Consider the following 10,581-nt stretch of genomic DNA (forward strand, 5'->3'; position numbering starts at 1 on the left):
CTTCTCTATTGTAGTAACAAAGTTCTTATTAGGGCTACAATTTGATCACTTTAGATGATGTATACTATGAGGGGTATGCTCTGTTAAAATCTTATAATACTGTTAAGTCTACTTCAAGAAAGGGATTTAACTTCATAATTAAGTGAGTACTCTATTAGGAGATTTACAATAGGCATGTTAGGATCACTCTGTTAAGATATTCACCTGATACATTGATTGGAAGGTAATAGTACCTTGATTCTTCAATTTTTACTAAATTGATTATGATGAATCTTCTCTTTCCAATATGTAATCACCCTACAGTGACTGGTCTACAATAACTCTCACTACATGGCTTGGTCGTCTTTAGTCCTTCATAACTCATTGATTCTCCCTCAGCTTCACATACATGATTTCCTCTGACTTGAAACTCACTCGCACCCTTACAAAATTCAACCTTGAAACCTTACTTAAATAGCCATCTTAAGAAACTTCTAGATTGAAATCAATGATTCTGATTCATCCTTTTTGTTGCTTAAGCTTTCCAATTTTCTAATTGGTTTTTCATACTTAATAGGGATTAGTCATGTGAAATTATACGTGTAATCACCTCCTTGATCTTCACCTTGATCGTAGAAATATGTTTCATGCTCGACAGAATGGTTTACATAAGATTTTGTGCCATTCCAGACTCATATACTTAAACTATATAACTCGACACATATTACCTCTGATGCTTGGTCATGCTTGATTCTTCCTGCTAATCCTTGGCATATGCTATGCTCATCTTAAACTATTTTCTCTCTGAATTTCTCAGGTTATATAGCACTTGGATTATATCAGACATTGTCTTTTGGATAACTTGACAAATACTATATGCTTGGTGACTATTGACTTTTTCTCTTTATAGCTTGGCCTTCATTGTGGCTCAATCATAATATTGATTGACCAACTTTTCCTTGTGAATGAATAATTTTTTTGCACTAATAGACAATACCAAGATTGCCTTTAGGGTCAACACTTATATCCTAGCAATAAAAAAAATCTTTCCACAATTTGTGAAGAAGTCAAGAAGATGGACTTTACACCAATGGTAGCTATAAAACAAAAAAAGTTGCTCTAAATATTTAATGTGTAAACAAGCAACATGATCTAGCTTTAAAATAAAAAATTAGTACAATAATGTATTTTTTTGGTACAAAATAATTGGTAAAAGCCACAACATTTATCAACAAAATAGATGTGTTTAACTTTCATACTCTCAAAATCAGAATTAAAATCATATATCAAACATTATGAATTTAGAATCACTAAACTTTTTCAAGATTTTGATGAAGTTCATTATCATATGGAAAAATAGAGATATGGAAAGCCATGTATGATTAAATGTTTTATTTTTGTATGGTTTGATGTTTCTAGTCGATCTAACTCACCATCCTCTCATCACACCTTAATTAATTCCTAACAATTGTTGTGTATTTGAGAAGATGTTTTGGTTAATGCTTGTGTTTATATTTAGTCAATGATTGTGCTTATGCTTGACACTTGTAGATTTCTTTTTCTAGTGCCCTCAACCACTGCTCGAAATGCAAATAAACAATATTTTATGACTCTCATACCCTTAATACACTTTGTAGTAGAAAATTTGCATCAATTTCAAATCTTTAAGAGCAATACTGATAGGGAACATTAATGATGCATGTTAAAATGGAAGCAATCTAAATTGTTTATTGTACTTGTCATAGGCAAATACTATTGCATTTAGTTTGCTCAAAAATTCATTAGTTGTAGCCAATCACATATAATTATTTTTTAATTAAACAATATTTTCTAAAGTTTTATAATTTAATTATATATTTTATAAACTTTGTAAATTATACAGTTGGCTCAATTGGTTTTGTCTTCTAGGAGCCCTTTTTTTGGAGCTCCTCCATACTGCAATTTTAGAGGAATAAATTTCGGCATGTACAGATTGTAAACTATTATTAGCCTTGTAAATACTAATGTTTTTCATTTAATAAAAGTTTGCATATCTTTACGAATTTTTTGTGTGTATTTTGTTTTTGCTTCGTTACAACCTTATATCTATCATATGGATCAATGGTAGTTAATTTTTTAAGTAGGTGAGCCTATGAACATTAGAGAAGTAAAGTTCTAAATTTTTAAATGAAACAAAATCTCAAATATGATCTATTCAAAAGTATATTTAAAAATATATATATATATATATATATATATCAAGTTTTAATAAATAAGAAATTATTGTAACTTTATATATTAATTTACCTATATTTAAAAATACAAAGTATCAACATGTAAATCTATTCTATTTCATTAATATAATATGTATATGAATCTTTATATCTTCATTATATTTCATTAATTTATATATTATAACACTTATATAACCTTTTCAATTAAATTATCTACTATTAAAACTTTGAAAACTAATATAAATTATGTGTAAATGTATTAAAAACAATTTGATATTATTATTATTATTTCAAATATTATATTTAAAAAATAATAATCTATAAAATATATAATATAAAATATGAACTATAACTACTACATATGTATTTTCTTAACTATAACTACATATTTATTGGATTAATTATAATTATCTATGTATTTTATTAATTATAACTACATTAGAACTATAATGGCAAGTGCATGCCACTACATGGTACTTGTCTTATTTTGAAATCAATAATTAGACTCAATGAAATAGTTCATATTTCCAGTCATGTTGTACTTTAGTTGATATTCTTTTTTAATATGTCTGGTATGTTATTTTTCCTCTCTTTTATATAGTTGTTAGCATATTTTTTTAAAGATATTTTAATTATTTGATTTATAATTCACTACACAACATTGCCCTCTTGTTTTCAAGAAAAACATAATTTTTTGTTCTTTAAGTGATGGTATAGTTTTAATAAAGGACATTCATAATGATAATACCTAGGAAGTTTACATATATTAAACTTAAAATATATATGCTTCGGCATAGGAGTTGAATTATAATAATAATAATAAACACATGGTTTTCTTATTTTGTGAGGAAAACATATTTATAACAATGTTCTAGAAGAAATATTTCTAATTGTAAATTTCCTTGTAAGCGTTTTGTTGATTATTTCAATCAATATCCTTGATATTGTGTTCATACTCTCCTATTTATCAACGATCTCTAATCATTGCTTCTTCTTTGCTTGTAAGTGTCACAATTGCATTCATGTCTCCTTAGAAAAATCTATTCTTATCTTGTGTTTAGTAACCTTGTAGTTGCTTATGCATCATTTTACTCTCATGTTGATATTTTTATCAATCTTTAGTTAAATGATCATAGTGTCTCCCATCTCAGTCATTATACCCTCTATGTAATGGCATTACCTGTAATACCAAACTCTTTTCCTATCATTTAAAAGTAATTAAATTTCTTGGGCTAGAATAGATGCAAGGGGAATGCCCTAATGTTTCTATACCTTACTTGTGTTCATTAATATGAGGAATTACCTAGGAGTTCATTATTGTTCAACCTTAATTATTGCATTTAAGTTCTATTAGCTTTGATCTCATACATGATATGTAGTGATATTTTACTTTCATGTTTGTATATTGTCTAGGTTGTTCACACTATCTAGCATTCCTAGAGGTTGTCCACCTACAATATTTGAGATAAGTAATCGATTACTAGAGCCTTGCAAGATTTCCAAATTGGCATACCTAGATAAGCTTCTTCACATGGAATTGCCAACTTTGTAGTACACATACATTGTTCATAGTTAATAATCAATTTTAGTTACTAATAAATTTTACAAGGAGCTCATAAAACAATAATACAATTGTGACTATATATGAAAATATTAGTATAGAAACAAGTCTCCCACAATCGTGGTCATTCTCTTTGCAATAGTCCTTTGTTTACTAAAACTTGGTAACTAATAAACATTTTTACTAGAGGCATGTGCATAATAATGCAATTTCTACTACAAATTAAGAAATCGGTATAGGAACTATTCTCCTACAATTGTGGTCATTTTCTTCCCAATAGTCATTTGTTTATTAAAAATTTGTAGGGTGCATTGGTAGTCCATCTTCCTAGTTGGATCTCAAGCATTACCTTGTCTTTTTCATGGCATCTAGTACATGCTAGCTCAATCTTAGATTTATTTTTCTAAATTATGGAAAATACAACAAATGCACCAAGCTACAGACCTATTGAAGACCTTGTAGTTGTCCAGGAGCTATCCTTTTTCTTTTCTTTTGTTGTCTTTTAGTGCATTGTTGTACTCTAGCCTCCTATTTCTTTGGTTTTTCTATATGTTCTTTGAGGCCTTCTATTATTTGAACTTTTATGTATTTATTTTTTTGATACTTTATTAAAGGTTTTAGGTCCTTTAAAACCTATTTTTACGTAATCAAAACAATATAGCTTTGTTATTTTACATGACTTGTCTATTGAAGAAGATTGTTGAAATGAGGAAGATTGATGAAACCTATCATGAAACAACCATTATTTTGTCACTGGTGGAAAACCTACTACTTGGTGGTAAGACAATTGCTAATTTGGTCGGAATGCTATCATTTGATTGATTGATAAAGAGGATTTGAGAAGAAAGGATAACAAGAGTACCTAGAGAAAGGTTGAGTTATATGGTGTATAAAAGGAGCACTAATACCAAGTAAGACTTTGATAATATAGTGTATTGTTTATCTACTTAAGGCTATAATGAAAGGATACTTGAGTGAAGACAAGAAGAATGCTAAGTAAAGAAATGTGTCTGCCATGCCTGACTGAGCAAATAGTGGAAGTCGAGCAGGTCAATGCAAGTTGAGCAAAAAGTTAGTTGAAGCCAAGTGAACTAAGCTCAGTATGTATCAAGCAAAGAGAAATCTAGTAGGTGTCGAGTGAAGAAAGTTTAATGTGTGTCTGAGGACCAGCGAATACTTAGTGTATGTTAAGCAACCTAGTGTTGACCAAGCATCAAAGATAGTGATTGTCAAGCAAACAACATGTTATTGCTGAGTTCCAGTAATATGAGGTTGATCAAAGATTTGACGAATATGAGCTGACAAAGTTGATTTCTTGAATTGTGTGAAGTGTGTGGAAGATAAGTATGATGAGCTAGTGGCATAGAATTCAAGATAAACTGTTTGAAGACAGATTTAAAAAGGATTCTAGAGGAAGTTTCTAGAAGGGAATTGTTGGGCATTCATTTTGCATGAGGTCAACAGCAGGAATCCATTGCGTAATTCCTCTCTTGAAAAGAAAATATTTTTAAGGATCCACTCCAAGGTTTAGTATTTGTCTTGCGACATACCAAAATCTACTCAATAGAAGATAAATTTAAGTGTTCACAAGGAGGACTTTGTTGGTTCTAAAAACTATTTTATCTCAGAATTGAAGTAAATCTGTTCGCTGTCTCAAAATATCACACCAAAAGAACAATATTTTTTTGTATTTTCTATTTTTCAATGAATGCAACTCTAACAATGTAGCTGCTATGAGGTCCTATTCTAACAGGGGGTTAGCAAAGAAAATAATAAAACTGAAAGAAAATAACATGAAATCAAATGACTTGAAATTGAAATTCTTAAACGAACATAAGCTATAGAACACAACACGCTGTGAGTTAAACCTTTGAAGAAATCGGTAGAAAACAAATGAAAATAGGAGCAACGCTTCCTAGAATCCACTGATGCAATCATCTATGAGAATCTTTAACAAATCAAATGATGTTTCACTCTTCATCAAATTACAAGGCCACGAAAAGTGCACTCATGCGAGACAAAAAGCTATGTAGACACAATACGTTAGCAAAATTCATATATCTATGGAAAACACCAGAACTAAAAGATCACACAACTAGAAACAACGTAATAAACCTTTGGCTCAATCACAATCTCATGAATAAAATTCACAAAAAAATGACACATTCAGGCAAGAATAACTACACTCCGAATGCTAGCACCAAAAGCATAATTTTATTGCATAATAACGGTAGCCCTTCTTACATTTTACAATGGGGTATTTATAAGAAATCATCTTCTCAATTTTTGTTAAGAGTGAGAGATATCTTGATACAATGAAATGCTTTTAAAACATTTAAACAAACTAAATATATAGAAACTGACAATCTAACTGGTCCTTAGAGGGACTCCATCCATATTTTATTCATTAATTGGATGCATGAGTCCTTTACATGTCGAAAATTTAGAAAGCATGAGAGAGAAAGTAGGGGGAACCCATCAGTCAAAGTGGAAGTGCATGGAGGCATAAAAAATGGAAACTGGCCCTTCACTAGGCGTGTGTCAGAGTTAACTTGCCATCAGAATGCGCTCCTGATACATGGAAAGTGCTATTTTTGGAACTGGCAGTCAACTATCGGTGCACCTTTGAATTACAAAGCTGTAGAGCTACGGACCTACATAGCTATGGAGCTACAGACTTGCGTAGCTGTGAACCTGTGGAGCTGTGGACCTAAAAAATGTGGAGTTGCGGACCTCAGAAGCTCAATTTGCCAAAAAATCAAAGTTCTCAATTTTGAAAATGGTTTTTGGGTTTTGCTCAAATGGGTTTTTAGATCATTTTTTGTATACATTCTTTGCCCTTTTTTAATGATTTACACCCTCTTTATAGCCAATCACTTTCATAAACTTGCACTCCTTTTGGTTCTTCAATCTAAAATCCCAAGACACTTGCATTGAATCTCGTCATTAATAGCTACATAAGATGAGGAACCTATTCCACTTCATGTGTCCAATCTCTGTATCTTCAACCATTGTCTTCTCTCCAATTGCCCTATCCTTCCCGACAAGAAACCAAGTGATCCAGGTGATCGAATGTTTGAAACTTTTTCATATTTTTTCGCAAATTTTTCTAGGCATTTTTAAATAGCTTTTTCAGAGGTCTTCTGCTCAAAATTTCAAGTTGAAACTTTCATCAGTCCTTAAAATTGGGCAACTGAAGGCTCACTATTTTAGGTACTAAAATTAGATCTTCAGTTCTTCTTTCCAACGGTGTAAGTGGTTCTAAATTTTGAGGCCCGAGTCAAAAGTTATGACCCCAACAAGTTGACAATGCCATTTTTACCTACAAAAAGAAGCAAACATTAGTCCATAAAGTCAACAATGCATAATTAAGACAAACACCTTTGAAAGAAAAATTTTGGACCTTTTATTTTATTTATTTGGATGCGTGCACTAAGGGGGCACGCGTGGTGCCTTTCGTGAGGGGCGTAGCGTGGTGCGCCTCAGGCATGCCTCCATGGGAGGCATGCGCATGGTGCACCTCCATGAGGGGTGCACGCACAATGCACCTCCATGAGGGGCACATGTGGTGTGCAGTGCCTCCATGGAGGGTGCAAGTGGCACGCCTCCATGTGCAGCAAGAATTTTTTTTTCTTTGTATTTTTTTTTTCTGACTCTAAAATTATAACTCTAACAAAACTTTCCTCTCCCAACTCTCGAAATGTGAGTTTGGGAGTCAAAAAAAGCAGGGGTTCCCCATTCCTCACTAGGAATGGGGCGTGTGTTGTGGACACCACAACAGGAATAAAATGGAAAAGAGGGTAGATTCTATGAATCTGACCTAACTCTAAGATGGACGATTGTGGTCAAGTAGAAAAAGATCTAAATTCTCTATTTAAGGAGATAGCAGGATAGAAGCAAAGTCTCATAGTGCAAGCTAGAGAGAGACAAGGGGTCTTGAGGCCTTGCTTCATTTGGTGGCTAAAGGGATAAATCTATAGTTAGCACACTAAGCAAGAAGGCTTAAGGAGGTGAAGGCTTAAAGGGTGAACAAGCTATTCGAGAGAAAGGAGATTGAATGCCAAGAAATATGGGGGACCAAATAAGAGATTTGTAATATGCAAGTGAGTTGTTTTGTTATCAAATCAAGTCCTATTGTTACTTTCTAACAACTATATCAGTCTGGATAAATCTTTTGGATTAATGTTGACCTAACAATCATAAGTAAATCCTTTAATAGGGTGACATTCTAATGGAATATTCTAAAATCCTTTAAGAAGGCTCACTCCTAATAGGGTGATTGAAATCATTTAATCAAGGTCATTTTTAACAATGTGCATTGTAACCTTTAACAGGGTTGGCTCCTCATAGAGCTCACTTTAGAAGAGTGAAAATTGGTAGCATGTTATTGGTGGGTTTTCCCAAATTGGGTTTCCACATAAAATCCTTGTGTCAAATTATGTGATTGATTTTGTGGTATTTCAAGTTTACATTTCTAAAAAGTTCATTTGACCTAGGACAATAATATACTATAGTTTGAAATGTTGGATGATCAATGCATGCACAAGTATTTGTTAAGCACTAAAAAGTTTTATCTGTACATTTGGACCTTGGATAACTAATTCACCCCCCTCTCAATTATTCTAAAGAATTACAACAATTGGTATTAGAGTGTTTGGTGCTTATGAATGAAAAAGTTTAAAGGTACTTGAAACTAAAGATAAAGATGTATAGAAAGGAGGTGCCCAAGTTAAACAAGGAAAATTTTCCTACATGTAAAAGTTTGATGAAGTTGCATCTAAGAGGTCTTGGAGATTATGCACAGGCAATCATCACCACTGAATATGTTGTAGTAACTAGTTCCCTAACTACTAAACAACTCAAAGAGAAGAAAGAGTACAATCATGTTGGAGATTGCATTTGCCCTAAGCTATTCAGAGTTTAAAGACATTGAAACATATACCACTTCTAAAAGAATTTAGGATGCTCTACAAAAGATCTATGGAGGAGATAAGAATGTGGTGAGAGCCAAAGCATAAAGTCTAAGAGGAAAATTTGATGAAATGAGAATGCAAGAAGGTGAGACTATAGTCTAGTATTGTGTAAGAATCAAAGATATTGTAAGTGCAATAAGAGGAGAAAATGGAATTATTGAAGATGAGACTGTGATCAACAAAGTGTTGAGAACCATGTTGCCTATCTATTCTATTAGAGTCTTTGCTATACAAGAACTTAGGTGTACTCCTGGTAGTGATCTAACCCTTGAAGGATTGATTGGTAGACTCATTGCTTTTGAAATTTTAGATTTTGATAATTTCAAATCTGAGAACATTGATTATGCTTTCAAAGCTAAGTTGACACTTCAAGAACCTAAAGGAAAGAAAAAGGTCAAGCATTTTTCTAGTGATAGTGACATGGATGAAGAAGATCTAGAAGAACTAGAAGCATTGTTGGCTAGGAGATTTCACAGAGGCAAAGGAAAATGCAAAGGTAAGTTACCCATCATATGTTTTAATTGCAATGAAGTTGGTCAGACTGCAACAAGGTTTACTAGAGAAGAAGAACAATAGAAATGAAGATAAATTCAAAGGTAGAAAAGATGAGAGTAACAAAGGCTATAAAGACAAAGGAAATAAAGCTTGTTACATTGCTAAAGAAGAATCAAATGATCATGGTGGTGAAGTTGTGTCTGTTGCTATGAAAGATGATTCAGATGAAGATCAGGAAACTACATTAGTATCCTATGTAACCAAAGGTGAAAGATGGATCATTGGTAGTGGATGTTCTCATCACATGACTAGTAACAAAATTAAGTTCATTACCCTTGAGCATTACAATAGAAATAGTGTTAGATTTGGTAATGATGCATCCTATCCAATGAAAGGTAAAGGATCAATAAAACTAACAAACAAGATCGTGTGTGATAATGCTTACTATGTAGAACTTAACTATAATCTATTGAGTGTGCTAGAATTGAATAGTTTAGGATACAAGATAGAATTTGAACACAAGAAAAATAAGATCTATGATGCTTATGGAGAACTCATTGGGAGTGGAGATCAGACAAGAGGTAATATATTTTATCTTGACATGAATGAAGCTATTTGTCTTGTTGTACAATTTGATGATGTGTGGCTATGACACAAAAGATTATGTCATGTAAATTTTGACAACTTGGTTAGTATCAGTAAGATGAAAAGAGTTAGAGGTTTTCCAAAATTGAAGAAACATGATAATGTGATTTGCAAACAATGTTAGTTAGGCAAGATGACAAAGTCTAGTTTTAAGAGTAAGACTCATACTTCAAAATAAATTTTGGAATTAGTTCATACTGATCTATGTAGACCAATTGATGTGCAAAGCTACAAAATAATGGTGACAATTTTATTTTTGAGAGAAAAAACTGATGCTTTTCAAATGTTTAAGTGGTATTTAGCTAAAGTTGAAAAGGAAACTGGTAAAATCTTAAAATGTCTGACAGAAGTGGAGAGTTTACATCAAATGAATTCAATAACTTCTACAATGATAGAAGAATCAAGAGACAAACTTTTTTACCTAGGACCCCTCCACAAAATGGGCTAGTCGAAAGGAGGAACATATTTGTGATGGATTGTGCCAGAACACTGACGATTGAGAAGAATGATGCTTTAAAATACTAGGGAGAAGATGTCAATACAACTATCTATACCTTGAACCAAGTACAAGTCAAGAAAGGTACAAAATTCACACCTTATGAGTTATGGTATGGATACTCGCCTAATGTCAAATATTTTAAGGTATTTGGAAGCAAGTGTTGCATTCTCAAGGACAACAAAAATGGTAAACTTGATGCAAAAAGTGAAGAAGGTG

Source organism: Cupressus sempervirens, chromosome 2, assembly GCF_028749045.1.
Source record: "Cupressus sempervirens isolate cs-2001-9-10 chromosome 2, ASM2874904v1, whole genome shotgun sequence".
NCBI lineage: Eukaryota > Viridiplantae > Streptophyta > Pinopsida > Cupressales > Cupressaceae > Cupressus > Cupressus sempervirens.